This window comes from Nelumbo nucifera, chromosome 6 (assembly GCF_055504915.1).
Source record: "Nelumbo nucifera cultivar China Antique chromosome 6, China Antique-T2T, whole genome shotgun sequence".
NCBI lineage: Eukaryota > Viridiplantae > Streptophyta > Magnoliopsida > Proteales > Nelumbonaceae > Nelumbo > Nelumbo nucifera.
Window position 1 is genome coordinate 3,785,733 of NC_142654.1, and position 18,906 is coordinate 3,804,638.

An 18,906-nucleotide genomic window follows, 5' to 3' on the forward strand; every position below is an offset into this window, starting at 1 on the left:
TTGCCTACGATAACTCTGTTCACGCCTACCCACAATATACTATTCCCGTGAATTGGGAACATCTCCTCTGCATAATATTATGTATAAGATGAGATATTTTCCATGTATGACTGCGACTAACATAGAGCAAAGTTCTCATGAGTAGGAGATCCAGACTCATCAATCAGCCCCCCACAATACATCCCCACCGTGTATTGAGATCATCATCGAGAGATGTTCCCAATACACGGTGAGGATGTACTATGGGACGCTATGGGGGCAATTTATGGGGAGCTGATTTGATCTCCTCAAATAGGACTTGGCTCCAAAAGTTTTTTTAATGCTAGATTTGGACCTAGCCTTAGAAGTTAAAGTTAGATCTAAGTTTATTATAATCTGAATTTGGGGCTCCCCGATGGTAGACAGTTTGGACGTCGAACTGAGTTGGTCGCCTGATCAAGCTGCAAGAAAGTGATTATTAGAGTGTCTAAGTAGCTTGACCCAGGGTGGGCACTTCAATGCTTAAGTCAGCGAAATGGTAATTATTTGCAAGAAAGCAAAAGAGATAGGGAATTGCCAGAGCTAAGTTGTGTGTACCTTTCTTAAAAAATGGGGGTGTTTTTATATAGGCATCGGTTGGCATGAGCTTCACACACCGCAACCGAGATCCCTACTAGGACGTGACTTACCGAGTTATCGGTCCAAAGTCCTAGAAGGTAGTTTCGCACACGGACTAGGCTTCCATGCCTTATTTGGTTGCTTCTAGAATTATCGGTGCGGGAGCTAACTTCTAGAGGACATGAGAGTGATAAGACGCACACAAAGGAGGTCAGCAAGCACATCTCGTAGGTCACCACCTGTACCTTAGTCAAGTCGGTAAGTCCTTTGGGGGAGGTCGCTCCTCATGCTGAGGTCCCTTAGACTGGTAACGAGGTACCACAGGTCGGCCCTAGACGAGGTGCTACTAGCCGCTATCCTGAGGTTCCTGAGTTGTATACAAGGTGCTCTAACTGGTTCCTAGGTGCACCTCCTTGACTTAGTGAGATTCATAGTTGTTCGTGTGGCACTAAGGTGTCATGTGGCGGTCTTGTCATGCCACATGTCACGATGTCATTGGAGGACCAAATCACCATTCATCAATTTCCCTCCACTCCTGAGACGAGGTCGATTCGGTGAAGGGAGTAGCTCACTGTGGGTCCTTGGCCTACAATGACTAGTTCGATCAATTCGTAGGTATTGGTCCAGCTTGTTCTTGTAGTCAAAAGAATCTAAGGGTTGAATGCAACATTACGTACGATTTCACCATCTTGATTATCGGGGCACATGAGCAAACTCATCTACTTGAGGAGAGGCAGAACAGACACTCCGAGGACATCTAGCGTACTAGGGACGTAACCATTAAGAGAGGCAATGCTGGTTATGTGGCATAGTCGTGACACTTCCCCAACTTTTAAACCTTATTCCTATCATTTCTTCTCTTACATGGCTAATTGCATCCCTTCTACCACGAGATTTTGTCAGGACAATTAAATTGTTTTGTTAATCTTCGAATCTCTTGCCCACGTTTGCCCACATAATATCACAGCCACACACAAAGAATATCTCATCATCTACATAGTATTATAAAGGGGTGATATTCCCAATTCACAGGAATAGTATGTCTCATAGGCAGGAGATCTCGTGTCTCTTAATCACGCCCTTTCAATCGTATATGGCGCGAAGTGGATATGGCGCTGGTATCAAGCTCGGGGTACGTATTCCGGATCATCCACCGGCTTAGCTTGAAACCCCTCCTGTAGGAATCCACCATCAGATCATCGAAATCCGGCGAAGCAATATAATCACTGACAGCTTTTTTCTTCGCGTCTTCAATGCCTTGAGAGAAGATCTGAGTCCTCTCCCTGATATCCTCCTGAAGATACTCGACCTGATGTTGCAGGTCCAGCTTCAATTCCGCCATATGCTTCACCACCACTCCCATGGCCTCAACATCTCTCTGAGACCTCGCCTGCCTAGACCGCGCGAGGCGAGCAGCCTCCTCGGCAGCTTGCACCTGCCTCAAGCACCTCTCCACCTGGTTCGCCAAGGCATGAATAGAAGAGTTCACCTACCAAAGGGAAACAAGGGATCAAAGGAACGAATAGAAGACTAAAGACCGAAGAACTCTAAAGAAGGGAGCACTTACCACCATGGCATGGGTAACGGCACGGCAGGCCACTTGGTGCAGAGGGAGCTCGGTCCACGCCGCGACTTCCTCGGGAAACATGGCCTCCTTACTCCGTTGAAGAGCGTGAATAGGCGACAGCACACTCCTAAAGTCCCTCGGGGCCTTCGAGCTCGACGGCCCAGCTCGCGTATGGGCAGACTCGGAGTAAGCGGGAGCCCCTGTGTGAGTAGTTTCGGCATAAGGAGCCCCCGCCGGTTCCTGCATAGGAGGAATCATCTCGGGCTCCATAGGCTGATCCTCCGCTGGGTAGTCCGGTACCTCGGGCTCCGCACCCTGGGATGGCTCGGTGCAAGCTCGCTTAGCCACCCATTTTCTCCTCTTCATGCCCTGGAACAAGTGCCCACCTCGGGTCCCTCGAGAGTCCATCGTACCTGCGAAAAGGAGTTCGGCATCAGTAAAACAAGTAAAAGAAGAGCAAGACAGGATCGCTAGGGGAAGAACCTACCCGAACTCAGGCCAATAGCAATAAGCTTGACCTCCGTCAGATACCGTTGACACTCCAGCCCAAGCCGCGCCCATTGCCGGAGGCCCTTCGCCGTCTCTTTATTGAGTGTGACGCCGGAGTCGGGAGCGGCCATCCCCCAGCCGGTCTGAAACGGCCACCCCAGCGCACTTTGCACCCCGAAATAGTCCCGCTTCCACGCCAGGACCTTATTAGGGAGTCCGTGTAAGAGCTTGAAGCCTGGGCAAGGAGACAGGTAGTATGCCCGCCTACGCCCAGGAAGGGGACCCGCTTGCTTTTTCAGCATTAAAATAGAGGAAAAAATCTCCAAATCCAAAGGAAAGTTCTCGTCACAGAATAAGGAGATCGTCCCCACTAAATTCCTAATGGAGTTCGGGTGAAGCTGGCCGACCGTCACACCGAAGTGGTTTAGAGGATGAAAAGGCAGTCGCAACCCCGTAGCGAGCTGCTCCCGGAAAATCACGATCTCATCAGGACCGTGTTCCCAAGGGAAGCTACCCGTAGGGATGAAGTAGGCATGCTCCCCGGGCAAGTTGTAGTAGTCTATGAGGGATTGAAGTCCCTCAGGCGTCATAGTCGAAGGGTCGAACTGATCTAAAGCCCGGCCACGACGGGAGGTGGATGCCGACCTACCCGAGGCACCTTGGCCTGTAGGTTCAACCTCTTCCTCAGGACCTACATCGGGCTCACTTGAACTACCGGGGGACGCAAATTGGTTCGTAGAACCTGCATCAGACCCGCTTGAACTGTCTGAACCCTCCGAACTAGACATCAGGGAATGGAACGGGATTCCAAGAGCACTCACCCGGGAAAAAGACTGAAGTAGACCACGAAAGCTCGAACAAGCAAGGAACTTGGGATGCGAGCTAGAGAGCCTGGACGCGAACTGAAACTTAGGCGCGAGCTCAAGAGGTACAGTAGCAAGGACTGCCCCCCCCCCCCCCCCGCTATTTATATCCACAGCGGCCGGAAAGCGACGGCCCAGATCGAAGCCAATCCAACAGCCCACAGCTACGCTAACCGCACGTCTTCCGAAGCCGACCAGCGCACGTCTTTCCAAAACTGATGAGGCGTCACGCATGTCCTGTCAAAGATGACGGGGCGTCAGCACGCATCTTCTCGAAACTGACAGGGTGTCAGTGCACGTCTCCTCGCAATAAAAGCATCTGCAGCACGACTCCCGAACGGCTACCATCACGTCTCCCAAACGTGCGCCTTTTTTGAAAATCAATTAAAGCAAACGCCCTCGGTACGGACCAAAATCCTCCTGCAACCTTATGAACTCCCCGCGCCAAGAACAAGACCCTTGTCGCAGGGAGTGGGGGGCAATTGATGAAGGGAAATTTGGCCCGACCTCGCAATCACCCGACATGTGGCAAAAGCAAGCAACTCGGGGCAGCAGAATGCCCAAAACAAGTCCAAGCTCGCTACTGAGCCCGAACTCCACCAGACCGGATTCCCTATTAGGAGCCCGAGCTCCCTACCGAGAACCCGAGCTCCCTACTAGGAGTCCGAGCTCCCTATTAAGAACCCGAGCTCCCTACTAAGAACCCGAGCTCCCTGCAAGGAGCCCGAACTATCTCAGGTCCTAAACCTTACGAAGCCATGACCCGAGCTGGCCCATGGTAGCTCGAAACACTCCCCAAACCGAACTCAAGACATCTCGCTCGCCACTCCAGCACTTCGCTTCCGAAACACCAGACTGACCAAACGTACCTGGCACCGAGGACGTCCGTATCCAAGGGCGGCGCACCTGATTGATTTGGGATCTGATGCCTGACAGCCGCACTTCAAACGGCCTCCTGCCACCGTCGTTACCAGCCACAGAGACGGCTCCAACAAAAGGAGCAGTGGCGGTTCTGTCCGGCCAGAGGGGATGACATCCGAACTGGCAGGAGCTCAGAGATAATCATGCCCGATCTGACAAAAGCCTGGAAGTGAGTGTGCGAGGTGGTTATAAAAGGCTCCCTACCCCCCAAGAACGAGGTATGCTAACTTTGCGCTATCTGGCTTATCTTGCCTTTGAAAGATTCTAACTTGAGCTTCGGAGCCCTTACGCCGGGTTCTCCCCGGAGCTTCTTCACCCCCTCCATTTCAGGTCCCCTGCCACTCAGTTCAGAGGCAAGATCGTTGACAGCTAAGACCGGTCGGATTGTACATCATCAGGTACTTTTTTATTTTTTTCACAATCGGTTTGAGGAGCTAGTTTAAGCCTCCTCCACACCCTGAACTGGTCAGACCCCAATACACCTATTGTAAGACATATCAGAGGGGTCCCGAAACGATATGTATCGGCCGGTACAGGCCGATATATACCTTGAACCTTGCCACCAGGCAGGGAAGAGAATTCACAGGCTTAGAAACAACTTCTAGAAGTAATCACATATTGGAGACGCGGAAGAATAATTGCTCATAGAAGGTGGATTATGTTTTGAGAAAGGCATCAGAAACTGATATTCACAAACACGTTTGGCCTACGATTCTCTTTCATCAAACGAAAGGAATACATGCCAAAAGTTTTCTAGTTTTTTTTTTTTTTTTTTCACCGTCTCACGGGTCCCACATATGGGAATCGGTCACTATTCAAAAGTTTTCACCGGATCTACCATATTCCTTTCGGCCCATCCACTTAAAGTTATGGCAAAAGGCCCAAATTAATCTTTCAAATTTTCATTCAATTGAATATTTTTTAGTGGACTGATCTTCTATACAGGCCCATGTCATGGCATCCATATTTCGTATCGCACACCCATGACCCATGATCCATCCGACCCGTCAAACCGTGTTCCTTAATTAGTTTATTTCATTTTCATGCCTTTCAGTTCGGATCAACCCGATTCATTGCCCCACCTGGTTAAAATGGAAAATAGGATGAAAACAATTGAAAGCATTCCCTCCTTTACAGCAAATACCATATTCTGATTTCTTTAGAGAAAAGGGAAAATTAAATAATCCAGACGACACTTTTAAAAGAGAAAGATGACAGATGTGACAGAGAAGGTGGTTCATGTGCTCGACGGAGTTGGCCAAACGCACCCTATAAGGTCACAAGTCGGTGTCGGATTAATAGGTTTTGAGTTACAAAATCGTGGTCGGGTGGTAGCTTCTGAGACTGCATCTGCGAGTCTGCAACAGATATGGGTCATAGAGGATTTCTCATTGGGCTTGTGAGAGTTGGGATCATGGGGATGATCTTGTTTGCACGAGTTTCATTGGAGGATCAAATTGGACAACCTTCGACAGGCTTATTGTGTATCAGCGACTGTGTGACATGTCCGGTCATCTGTGCACCACCTCCTCCGCCGCCTTCACCACCACCGCCACCCGTTCACCACTCACCATCTCAATCCCACGACCTTCATCGACCCCTACCACCTTCAACCCGGGCAACACCACCTCCTCCTCCTCCTCCATCCGATTATTTGAACATCATCCCTTCGGTTCCATCACCGCCTACTGTTGGGCAACAGACTTCCTCCTATCCTTACCACTACTTTTATGCCTCCAAGGCCGCTTCACTTACTCTGCCTGCTTCATTTGCATCCTGGCTTACAATCTTACTCTTCTGTTGTATAACTTTTGTTTGTTGCTGAGAACTTGCAAGGTATGGTACAGGGGAGGGAGGTCCTAGAACAATCGGTTGTATCCCAAACGTTCAGATTTCATATATGCCTTCAATTAGTAAAATTATATAGCAAAGCTTTTGCCTGTTACATATTGATATTTTTTGGGTTTCTTTCACTTGCTGTATTAATTCTGAATAGTTAGATCCATGAATCCTTTAATCCACAATCTCCACATTTTGTTATTCAGCAAGCTTTAGATGTTTTTATGTGTGTTCTCTTCTCTCGTTTATTGCTGCTTAGCACAATCGAATGAGCTCAAATCTGATGCGATCATCGTCTCACAAATTCAAAACGGGACCGGACCTATAAGCATGTTAAATGAGCATTTGATAAGTATTTTGACAAGTGTTAAAAGTGGGTTTTAATGTCTTTTAAGAATGGGGTGAGAATATTTTAAGGAATAGGTGTAAAAAAATTATTTTCAAGTATTTATTAGACATGCTTATAATATTGTGCCATGCAAACTGATTCGAAACATCGTTTTGTTTCGAATTTTTAATACTGTATGATCTGCTCTTTGGTTTGATCTATAGTGTATTCGTGTATTATCGAGTGGCCGCAGAAATGTTCTACGACTATGATTGCAGCATATACGGATTTCCCATGGATGGGTGTTAAAGAGCTCAAATCTGCTGCAATATGCGCAGATTCCATGGGAGAGGTAATTTTAGGCTCAGTTTGAAAGGAGTATAAATATAAATTTGTAGAATGCAAAACCTTGTATTTTATATTATTTTATATGCATTTGTACAGTATATATTTGTATTTGTACTCCTTTCAAACTAAACATTAATTTAAAGAGCCTGACCAAGTCCAATTTCGCCCAAGTGGGTTTTGAATCGGAGTATTCACCGTCCCGTTGGATGTGGTTAATTTGAAGAATATTTCATACCAAATCAGTAAAAATTGTAAAAAACTATTTGTAGAATTTTTCAAATCAAACCATGCCTTATCAAACCAAACAGTTTTATTATAATTTGGTGTGATTTTTAATATAGTTTGGGCCATTATATTGGACTTAATTCAACTAGAAAGCCTAAACAACATATATGCATGAGACCTTGAAGTTAGGGGTGAGGATTATTCGGTTAAAATTCAAAAGCCAAACCAAAATTTTCAATTTTGTTTTTTTTTTTTGTTTTTGATTAATTTGATTCATTTTTTTGCAAATTTTGATTTCGGTTTCAGTTTTCAAAATTAGAAATTTAATTAATCAAAAAAAACTGAATTAACCAAACTTTGTTATATAACATGTAATATATAATATATTATAATGAAATTCAATTTTATAATGTATACATATATTGATTTTAATTGAAATTTTCAATTTTGATTATTTTTTGTTTGATTTTTAACCAAATAAACCATATGCCCACCCTTACTTAACGTCAATTCAATTAATCATCCAAATGATTTAGATTCCACTTCAACTACTCAAGAGTTTAAAAAAGAGAGAGTTAAGAGTTGGAGAGAATGAGTTTTTGAAACCAAATCAAACCATTGACAAGATCAATTCATTGTATGGTTTATGATTTTGTTTGATTTCTAAAATTCAAAAAATTAAACCAAACACCAAAAGTAAGCTAATAATTTCACTTTGATTTGATTATGAACCCATTATTCATGCAACACAGGGTGAACCAAAAAAAGTCTCCCTCTTTATCATGGTTTTAGAACTCTTCAAACGACCCAAAACATCAAAACCTAAAAAGCCTATTGCTATAATGACTCTTTGAATTTGACCAAGTTCACTTTTGATGTGACCAGAATGAAGATGCTCACTATGAGGTGTAGAGCCCATTCACATTAGTGATTGGGAGATCAAGGGAGCCTGGAAAACCGAAGTGAACTCCTTGGTGATCAAGGTGGGGTGGGGATGGGCGGAAAATCTTCCATGTAGTAACATGGTTGGACGCACATGTTCTTCTCGTCAACCGATGCAATTCAAACTGGTAGTTGAATTTGGCAAGGGCGCAAATGATTAATTAAAAGGGAAAATTTCCGATAAGCGCCTGAGTATCCGAAGTTTAAAATGTCACGATCTAATAACCGGATTTTCAATTTGCGACCTGGCGTACCGCCAATTAGAATGCAAAAAGATATTACTATCCACCTACCTGTGATTTTGACCGATGTATGAATTATTTTCTGAAATGGCGAAAATGACCTCAACTATAGCATCCTTTCTCTACAATCTGCAAGTGGAAATCACTGGTCACCCACTATGAGTTCCTCCTGTCAGTGATGTCAAATGGATACAACGCCTGAGAAGTTGAAATCGGTGAATCACACACCAGACAGCGTCGCAGGAACATCTTCTCCGTATATTTTGAAAAAAACCGCTGGAATAAATCGCATCTGCTGCTGGTACCCCCTGTTTTTAACTCAACCGCTGCCAGAGAAGACCTCTTGTTGCGCTGGAGGAGACAACAGGGTATGGTTATTTTGCTATTATTTTAGCCACATCACAATCTTATTATCTTTCCTATCTCTCTCCTCCGCCTCCACGACCAAGACCATTCCATTTCCAGAGAAAAACCACAGCCCCCTTCTCCACCTCCTGAAAGTAGCTAACACTCACTCCACCGAGTTCGTTCCTATGTACCTGCACTGGGGAACCAAGAGAAGATGCACGACAAAAAGGTATATGGGGTGTTGCCAAAACACTGCGGATCTGTAACCAACAAATTGTTCTTATGTCTCTACTCAAAGAACACTAGCCTTGTGCCCATGAATGATAACAGATATATTCTCAATATGAATTCGGATTAGTTGAACGATTTGACTGTTCAGCGGGCTGTGGAACCAATAATGAGGTTCCCCGCTAATAATAAAATACATGGGCCCGCACCTTTTCATTGGTTACATGAATTTATTACTGCCATGGAACCTTATCATTGATTCCGCAGCCAAAGTATTCAACTAAATCTTGTTTTCTCAATATACAGCTACAATGTTCTGTGGGTATGGATGTGGGAATAACTCATGGGCGGTAAATTCAAATCCTCGCCAAAACGCCTTGAGGTATAGGCATGAGGTGTTGATGCCTGTGAGGCGTACACATCATATATCTATTGCATGAGACTTGTTAGAGGCAAATGCCTCGGGTGCCCTCATACACGCCTCACACAAAAAAGACAAACTAAAAGAGAAAAAAAGGAATGAAAAAAAAAAGAAAAAAGAATAAAAAAAGAAAGGGAAAGGAAAGTTTGAACCTAAGGTAAACCCTAATGCAGCCCAGTTCTGAGTCTGGAACCAACATTGGCTAATGGACCTTAAGGAGAGACAAACCTGAGATTAATGAGCCTGACATCAATGATTAGCTTAGGAGTAATGGGCCTTAAGAAAAACTGGCTTTTCTTAATTAATTTCTCGAGCCGGAGATGGTTTAGAAGTTCATCCTGTTTACATAACTAAAGACAAGAATTCCAATTTGCCGTATTTCTAGATGATAATATAGAGAAATTGCTTTGGATATATGGGCACAAATTGTGAAACAACGTTAAATCTTGTCTATTCATAGTGTTTATTACTTTGCCTGTTTTCTTGTTTCGCACCATCAATCAGGAAGTAGATCTGTAGAAAGGTAGTGTTTCATATGATGCAGTAGTTTAGCCAATTAAGGAGACAGTGGTGTTGTATTGCATTGTCTTGCATTTTGGGTCGATCAAAGCAAATTTGTGCGAAAGAGTTTTTTTTTTTTTATTTACTTGAAATGTTTTGAAAATGATTTTTTTATTGCCTTCATGGGGTTATACAAGGAGGATAACCCATCCCCCAATTGAACCATCATCAATTGGTTTAAAATGTTTTGAGCTGATCAATACAAACTGCTATTTCTATTTAAAATATAGGGGTGTCTACGGTTCGGTTAATCGAACCTTGGCCTTTTTTTGTAAATTGAACCGATGGTACCATTTTTTTCATTTTGCCAAACTAAAACCGAACCGGTACCACCGGTTTCAATTTTTGACCGATTCAGTTTTTTGGTTTTTTATATTTATAATATATATAATATTATATTATAAATAATAAATGATATATAATATATTATAAATATGTTAAAAATATATAATATATTTATAAATAGATCATTATAAATATAATATAAGTATATATATATATATATAATACATAGAAAATATGAGACATATATTAAAAATATATATAAAATATACATATAAATATATATACCGGTCGGTTCGGTTAACAATCGGTTTTTTTTTGTAAGTTAACCGAAAACCGAACTGGTCCTTTGGTTTTTCAAAAATTCCAAATTGATCGATTCAGTTAACTGCATTTTGTGGTTCGGTTTTTCGGTTTTTTGGTTTTTTATTTTTTCATGGACACCCCTACTAAAACATCACATTTGATGTTTTTCATACATACGTATTTTCTAGTTGAAATGGCACTGATATATGATGTGAAAAATCCATCTATCCAATACCAATGTTTTAAAAAATGATCCGGAATCAGAACTGTTCTAGCCACTGGTTTCTAGGTTGACGGTTTGAATAGATGGCCCATTCTGACAAAAATTTTAAAATTAAAAAATAATAATTAAAATAAAAATAACTAAAACTGCTAAACGGGTTGACAATTCGATTGACCAAATCAATGAATCGTTGGTCGATTCAATGATTTTAGGGCAAAAGACTGGATTTGAAATAAAACAAAACCGATTTCATTCCTAAAGGGTCCCCAAGCCGAACGGTGCAACCATCCGAATCAACTACAATTCAAAAACCATACTGTAATGGCAACACAATACCACTGTACCAATCTCCCCCTATGGGTTAAATGACATTTTGCTACCTAGAACAGTGGAATCTATGAGTATCCATGTGGGACTCATCACTCATGGGCGTGGCTATCGCATGGTGTTTATCAATTTGGAGCTCGAATATAATGCTATGGTGGTGATGTCACGAAATGTAGTATGTGGACCAGGAGATTCTCTACCTTATTCTCAAATTCCTTTGACATCTTGGACCTACTGGGACACATTTCCTATGCTAGCTCAGAGGTCCGCCAACAAGGCAGCCCACCTCATGGCCGACAGTAGGAGGGACTCCACTTGGAGGTTTCATCTTGGCAGCTTCGCTAGTCCAAATGATACCAAGTTATTAACTATGGAGAGGTGACCAAGATATTGAGTTTTTAATGGGGCCACTTACCCAGACACCCCCATACTAGTAAAACCTATCCTACAATTTGTGTTCATTAGAACACCCTTACGGTTTGCAAGTTGCAACCACTTTACTTGATCAACCTTTCGTCAAGAACCGTTTATAAGTCTATCTGGAAAAAGGTCATTTAACATAATTAAATGAGTAGAAAATGTGAAAGGGCATAGGTCCATTAAGACCCGTTCATGGGTTGGGTAGTCTAATGGGCTATTCCGGTTTGGCCTGATTTTTTGGGGTTGGACAAAATTTTAGGCTCGCAGGTTTGGGCTCAGGATTTAAATACCAGGCTCAATTATTTTTTTGGATCGGGTTCAAGTTTTCTCAAATAAGCCCGGCCCAATACTATTACATGTAATAGAATTATACATTATTTATATATATTTATTTATAAAGTTATTATTAAATATTAACTTATTATTCATGAAATATGAATTAATGTATTAATTTATTAAATTACTACCAAATTAATATAATATTAGTTTATTAAATTACACAAAAATAGAGCATTTTATGTGCAGATCGGGATTCAGGCTTAGGCTTTGGGCCTTATATAAGGGATGGGTTCGGGCTCAGGCCTAGACATTTTCTGTTGATAAAGAGGCAAAGCCTGGCCTGAAACCGACCTGGCTTGGCCCATGAACAGGTCTACTTGCAATTCTCGCAACAACCTTTTATAAAACAAAGGAAAAATCTATGATGCGAGAAAGATATGGTATAGAAAGAGTTTTGACCAATCAAAACTCACCCATAAATTTTGATAAATAACACCTTATTAGCTACCAAGTTTATGACTCCAGTTTATTGGTCAGTTGTTTTTCGGATATCATATCTTTTCCATATCATAGTTGAACCCACAAACAAAACCTCCTCCATATTACAACTTGATCTATAGAAGGTGTTTTTGGAATAAAAAAAAAATTAATAAATTTTAAAAGGTCACATGCATGAACATTCCAAACAGAAATATAAATGGTTTCTAACCTAAAGTCAATTAAGCAGTTCAATGTTTTAAAAACCAACATGGAACCAAAACCACTTTGGCCACCGATTTCTGGGTCAAGGATTTAACTGTCTCGTCCAAACAGACTCTTCAATGCAATTTAAAAATAAAAAATAAATAAAATAAAAAATAACCAAAAACCATTATCTAAATCAAATGAATTAACAGTTCTATTATTCAGATCATTCACTAAATCAACAATTTTTAACAAAAAATTGATCCGGTGTAAAACAGAACCGATTTTCTAAACGGTTTTCAAGCGTGTATCTGTGAAACTACAATGGGTGTCCAAGCAAACAACTCTTTTTAATTCTAGCTAGCCCTCCATGAAGAGCTTACTGATATGGTGATATTATGGGTATCAGCGTGGACGAACCCAAATAAAAGAAATTATTTCATTTTACGTGGCTCCAAAATGTCTCCAATCCTTGTTCGATATGATACAATTGCTCTAGTTCTGATCTGACCCTACTAAACCAGGTCCACAAAATAAACTTCTTACATTGGTGAAAATATGTAACACTCCCAACATCTGCCCAATGTCCCCTTAATTTGTGTCACCATTCAATCAATTATTCTTCTTAAGATCCCAATGTGTTGGCCTCAAGTAAAGATTCCGTTAGCATTTTTAGTTCATTCATGGTCCTGCATTGTGTTCCATTGATAAAAATCTGGGGCATTCTCATAGGTGGGAGTGAGACCCATCTAAGGCTGTTGGATTGAAATAGATAACCTAACATTCATATAATATATTAAATACAACAATAAAGAGAAGTTTTTGCAACTATTAAAATAAAATAACATACAATTCTAAACATATACAACTTGCTTCACAATTGGTTTTTTATCCGTTGGCTTCATGGAATACAACAGGGGTAACCCATCCCCCTATCCCTATCCCTAGCCCTCCAACCCTGATGGCAACAGAATTTTATTCCAAGGATCTCCACTAAGCGAATTGGCATCATTTTCAATTACTTTATTTTAGTATTTACTAGAATAGATAGACATGAGGGATGCACAGGCTGGTATAATAAATTTTCCTAATGTTACATTTGGACAATCAAGATTTTAAAAAGCTAAAGGTGGAGTAAAGGCGGTTGGGTGCCGAAGACGTCAGGCGGTAAGTATAAAGTATAAACATAATTTTTTATATCTTTATGCATTTAAATACAATGTATGTATATAAGCATACAATTAATTTCATATTATAAACAACTTAAATATTTTCTTTTTATTATATATATATATAAAGAAAATATAATTCTGTTTATATTTTTGAATACGGGACTTGTGCTTTTTAAATTTTATTTTATTTTATGCTTATAATTCCATTTATCTAAATTAGTTATTATATACATACCTACCAAAATTATTTATAGTATTGTATGCATTAAGAATATATTTATATTCTTTTTTTGTCTTAAAATTAGTCATGTATTTTATGGCAATAATCTAAATAAAATTATCCATTTATTTAATTTGCAAATTTTCATAGTTAAGTTATATATTTATTTTTTATTTAATTATGTGATCTTTTTTTTTTAATTTTAGTTTGCATTTATAACATGTTCTTTTACTAAATAAAAATAGTTTTATTTAATTTATATATATATATATATATATATTAGATTTTTTAATATAAATATAATTTATAAATGATGAAAAATTAAAACTAGTAAAAAGGAGGGGTTTTCTCAGAGCCAAGGCAGGCGAGCAAAGTAAGCGATCCAAACAAAGTTTGTTTGTACAAGGGTATTTTTGTTCATTGTATTTAGATTTGGGGAAAAGAAACCTTATCATAACATGTAAATTTAGGCCCCGTTCGCTTTTCAATAAGTTATTTACCCAAGTAAATGCATTTAACTGGGTAAGTGTTTCCTGAGAAACATTTATCTGGGTAAGTGCATTTACCCATGTTCTTTTATTTCTTAGGTAAATATAATAATAACCATTTTAGCCATAAAAATGTCATTATCAAAAGGGCATTTTTGTCTCATCAAAGTTTGGGCAACTTTTCCCTAAATGGGAAAGTTAATTTATCCCACCTAAGAGATGGTTATATCGAGGAAAATAAAATTTCCCTAGTCCCCACATAAATTTGAAAAAAGAACATAGGTTTCTTGGTTGTTCCACTGACCAACTTTCCCTCCCTCAAAATCCCAAAAACAAACACCCCCTTGTAGAAAAATAAACAATATTGTGTTAAAATAAGTATTATGTGACTTTTTTAGTATAAATTGGTTTATTTTATTTATAAACAATTAAATAATAAATTTTCTTAAATTTCAAGAAGAGTTATAACTAATTCGAAAAAAAATCCCAAAATTCTAATTGGAATTTATTTTAGAATATAGTATAAAAAGATTACATGGCATGCTGATATCATTGTCTTGGCAAATTGTTCTCTCCATTTCACGAGACTGCATTTGCTTCTCAACAGAATCTCCTCACACCAACCTCATAACACTTTCAGGGTGTATTGAAAATATCTCCGGTACATGTAATTTGTCGGGGATGCACGGCTGTGATGTAGTGTGAGGAGAAAATTCGGATTGGATTTTTATGCAGTCCGAAATATTGACAACCCTAGTTCAGAACTCGGAAGTCTGCATCACTTGAGACGGTGATAACTGGGCTAAACTAATTAAAGCCACACGCCTACCCCGACATTTATTTTAATGAACGATGATAGAAGAAAATCCAAATTTGTATGTAACCATTTACCCATACCCATTTATCCCATGAATTGGCAAACAAATTGATGAATCTGTTTTGCAGAGTTCATTTGGAGTCTTGAATCATAAACTACTTCTCAAACGTAGTGAGAGAGAGAGAGATCTGAATATTACACATTAATCTGATCAAATACAGCTGATCTTCAGGCATATCTTGAGGTGAAAATATATGACAAATTAAACTTTCACATGGATCATGGAACTGAAATGCACAACTTCTTTCAGTTCCAGCCAACTTCTGTTTCAATGGTCTGTTCTGTAAACGCAAGCTGAGTTGTGGGTCTGGAAAAGAAGAATCTACTTCATCTCTAGATAGCTATAGCGCTTCAAAAGTATTAATTCCTTGGAGGATTCCGCCCCGTGTGCAACTATACTGCAAAATTTCACACAAGAGATACAGAGTTTTGCTCAATGATGTTAGAATCAGTTTCTGTGAATGATATTGATGTACAAATAATTAACCTTTTGAGACTGAGGCCTGAGGCCTTCATAAACAGGACCCGAGAAGATATATATAAAAAGTTATTAGGAAAAAGGCGAATGGCATCACACATGCATAGTTCAACCAATCATCTGTCAGGATTTCTCAGTCAAGCTGAACACCTTTTGGATAGCAAATATAAACTAACTACGAGTTGAATAAGGCATAAACAAATGACGATGACGATGTATCGGTGTCGGTGATAGGTGGTTGCCCAATATATTTATCTCTAGTTGATAATTAACAAAGGATGGTGCTTGGGGGCCCGATCAGATTGGCTCAACCCCTGACCACTGATAAAGGCCAGGACTTTTATTGATGATTCCAACAAGTGTCAAAAGTTTTCGGATACCATGGAATTTGACCTTTTTTGGGGCTACATCTTTGACGGATGTAAGACGTTTAGATTCTTTTGACGATAGACTGTGCAGATGTGAATGGAGACAGGAAACCGAAACTATTACAACAATACAACTGCGGCTTCCTCCTTCACTTTGATTCAGCTTCATATCAGTCTTCCTGCTGAGTCCTGGCTACAAACCTAGATTGTTTGGAACAGATGCCATTAGAAAACAGTGCTGCATTGGTATGCCATTTTTTTTAGAAAACGGCATTTTTTGGGACCACTGTTGCCATTTAGGCGGCGTTTTTTATTTTTCAACAACATATATATCAGCAAAACAGTATAAAAATGAGAAAACAGTACTCACCCAATTTCTAAGGCATGGTCTTTAAAAAAACATTTTTCATAAAAACATTCAACCAAACAGGTATCATTTTTCTCAGCACGGAATCTCCTACATGGTTGATTGAACTGTTGATACTTCAAGGCTGATGAAGCAGCAACTAAATACACACAGACAGAGATAAAAAAATAAAAAATAAAAAAAAATAATATAGAAACAGCAGTAAGCAAGAGAGAGAGAGAGAGAGAGAGAGCCGAGTCGGAGGAGGGTGGGTGGTGACAGATAGAGAGCGAGCACGCAGAGCTTCGAGCATGAGCCTCCATGCAAGAAAAACCATGTGTGCTCACTCTCTTCTGTCACCTCCCTTGAGACCCAGATCGATGGAAAAGACATAAACATCACCTGATCACACCACCAAAATTAACAGACCTTGTCTCGTTATTGTTATCTTCTCCATGGCTCAAAACCGTTAGAGAGAGACACTGGATTTGATGCTGAAGAAGGGAAGGTACATCGGGCTTTATATAACAAAGGGCTGAGTGGTGGCATTACGTATGGAATAAATGTGGGCTTAGCTCCCATTGGTTTTCTTTTGTAAAATAATTTAATGGTAATTAATAGTCAAAAGAATGAATAGAAAGTCCATCTTTTTAAGCTCTCTCTCTCAACCGCAACCAGTCTCATTTATTCAAATTCCTCATACCAATGCGTCTTGTAATTCTAAATCACTAATTCTCCAATCCCCCCACTAACCACTGCCAGTAACCACCACCACCACCACCCCCTTCAAAGTTAAAATCTTCTCTGTTCCAGTTCTCTGGCCTCCCTAAATTAATGGCTTCTTGCAAGTTGCAACAGAACAAGTTTCCAGATAATGGATCAGTTCAGTTGGCTTTAGTCTTTACTCTTTAGAGAGAGAGAGAGAGAGATTCATTCCTGTGTAGGATTAATTGCTATTCCATTTTTGCCATCTTTATCCATTTATTGGCATATATGTTTGTTTATTGAGAAAAAGAAAAAAGAGAAAAGAATGCAAGCCCATCTAGATTCCTAATTTCACTCAAATAATTGTCTCAAAAGCAAAGAAGGAATACTAGTTTGGAGATGCTGGTCCACGATTATTAGAAAACTCAAAAGATGGAAGAAAAAGGGGGAGAAAAACCTTTTATGGGGCATGAACCAATTGGCCAACCAGAGCTTGACAAAGACTTGGTAACTTTTGCCCCCATCGAAGATTTACTAGAGTGCAAAAGCAGATCAAAGTATATATGCTTCGTATATTAAATTATAACTACAAAATTATACCCAGAACCATTACAATTCTTCATTCCAGTCGCAACAAAAGGTTGGTAGGCGCAAGGCCATGCCACCAATACTTTTTCAGTCCCTTTCAGATTTTAATTTGTCAGTACTATTAATTACAAGTAGCAGCAGATGTGATACTTCTTTAATCCTATTAAAATAGAAACAAAAGCCAATCGAATGATCAAAGCATTTCCAAGCATTCTTGATCCACCCTAAGTCTTCATCCTGTTCCTCCCCACGTGCTTCACTGTTTGGTTGATCCTATTCCAATTTCCAAACCATTGGGCTATCAGCCCAGTGAATTGTGACACTAAATCCCATCGGAGTTACTGGGTCTGAAGGTTAGAAGCCCATCTTTGAGCACCCAATCATACAAAAGGAGTGTATGATATGATGATGAGGGTGGACGGTGGACCACCTGATGTTTAGGCTGTGGAATTCATGATTACACATCTTTAACATCCATCCATCTATTCACCTTGCACTAATGATGATAATTGATGGGCTTCATGCAGGGAAGAACATCTTTCCGCTTTTAGAAGTGGGCTTTTGTTTAAAGTAAAAATAAGTTTCCGTTCAGGGAGAGGGGCAATAAGTAAGGACTAAGGAAGGTGCATTCACACATGTTTGATTCCTTCAGCTTTAATATATCCTATTAGCCGTCAAAACACTTTTAACAGGATTTGCATCATCATTCATCAATGGTGATAAGCATCTTGTGCCCTGGACCATCTCACCATCATCCTCTAGCTAAGTATTCATTACTCTTTACTCATTGGTGAATGGTGAATGAATGTTCTCAGTCATTTCCTTTGTTCTAGCTACTACCACATTCCCCTAAAGCTAAGGGGGCATTCTTTTTTTTGGATTTTGAGAGGGGGGAAGTTGGTTAATGGGATTTTGGTTCTCATTGACCAAGAATCACATGTTTTTTTTTCAGATTTATGTGGGGATCAGGGAAAGTTTATTTTCCTGGGTATACCCATCTCCTAGGTGGGTAAATAACTTTCCCACCTAGAGAGAAAGTTACCAACACTTGAATGGGACAAAAATGCCATTTTTAATAATAGATTTTTGTGGCTAAAATGGCCATTGCCTTATTTACATGAAAAAAAAAAAGCATGGGTAAATGCACTTACCCGGGTAAGTGTTTCCCTAGAAAAACTTATCCAGATAATCGCATTTACCTGGGTAAATAACTTACCGAAAAGT

At 40.0% G+C, this 18,906-nt stretch overlaps 1 long non-coding RNA gene and 1 other non-coding gene across 3 annotated transcripts; one reads left to right on the top strand and one right to left on the bottom strand.

Moving 5' to 3' along the window:
- Positions 1–15,322: 15,322 nt before the first annotated feature.
- LOC148790560 (uncharacterized) lies at positions 15,323–16,869 on the bottom strand. Of its 2 annotated transcripts, none has more exons than XR_016077837.1 (2): positions 16,819–16,869; positions 15,323–16,549 (listed from the first exon to the last, which is right to left on the bottom strand). It is a non-coding gene; the product is annotated as an uncharacterized LOC148790560 (long non-coding RNA). The 2 variants fall into 2 exon arrangements; XR_016077836.1 differs by having other exon boundaries at positions 16,792–16,867.
- On the top strand, positions 15,629–15,702 carry LOC148790561 (small nucleolar RNA SNORD36). Its single transcript, XR_016077982.1, has one exon. It is a non-coding gene; the product is annotated as a small nucleolar RNA SNORD36 (small nucleolar RNA).
- Positions 16,870–18,906: the final 2,037 nt, after the last annotated feature.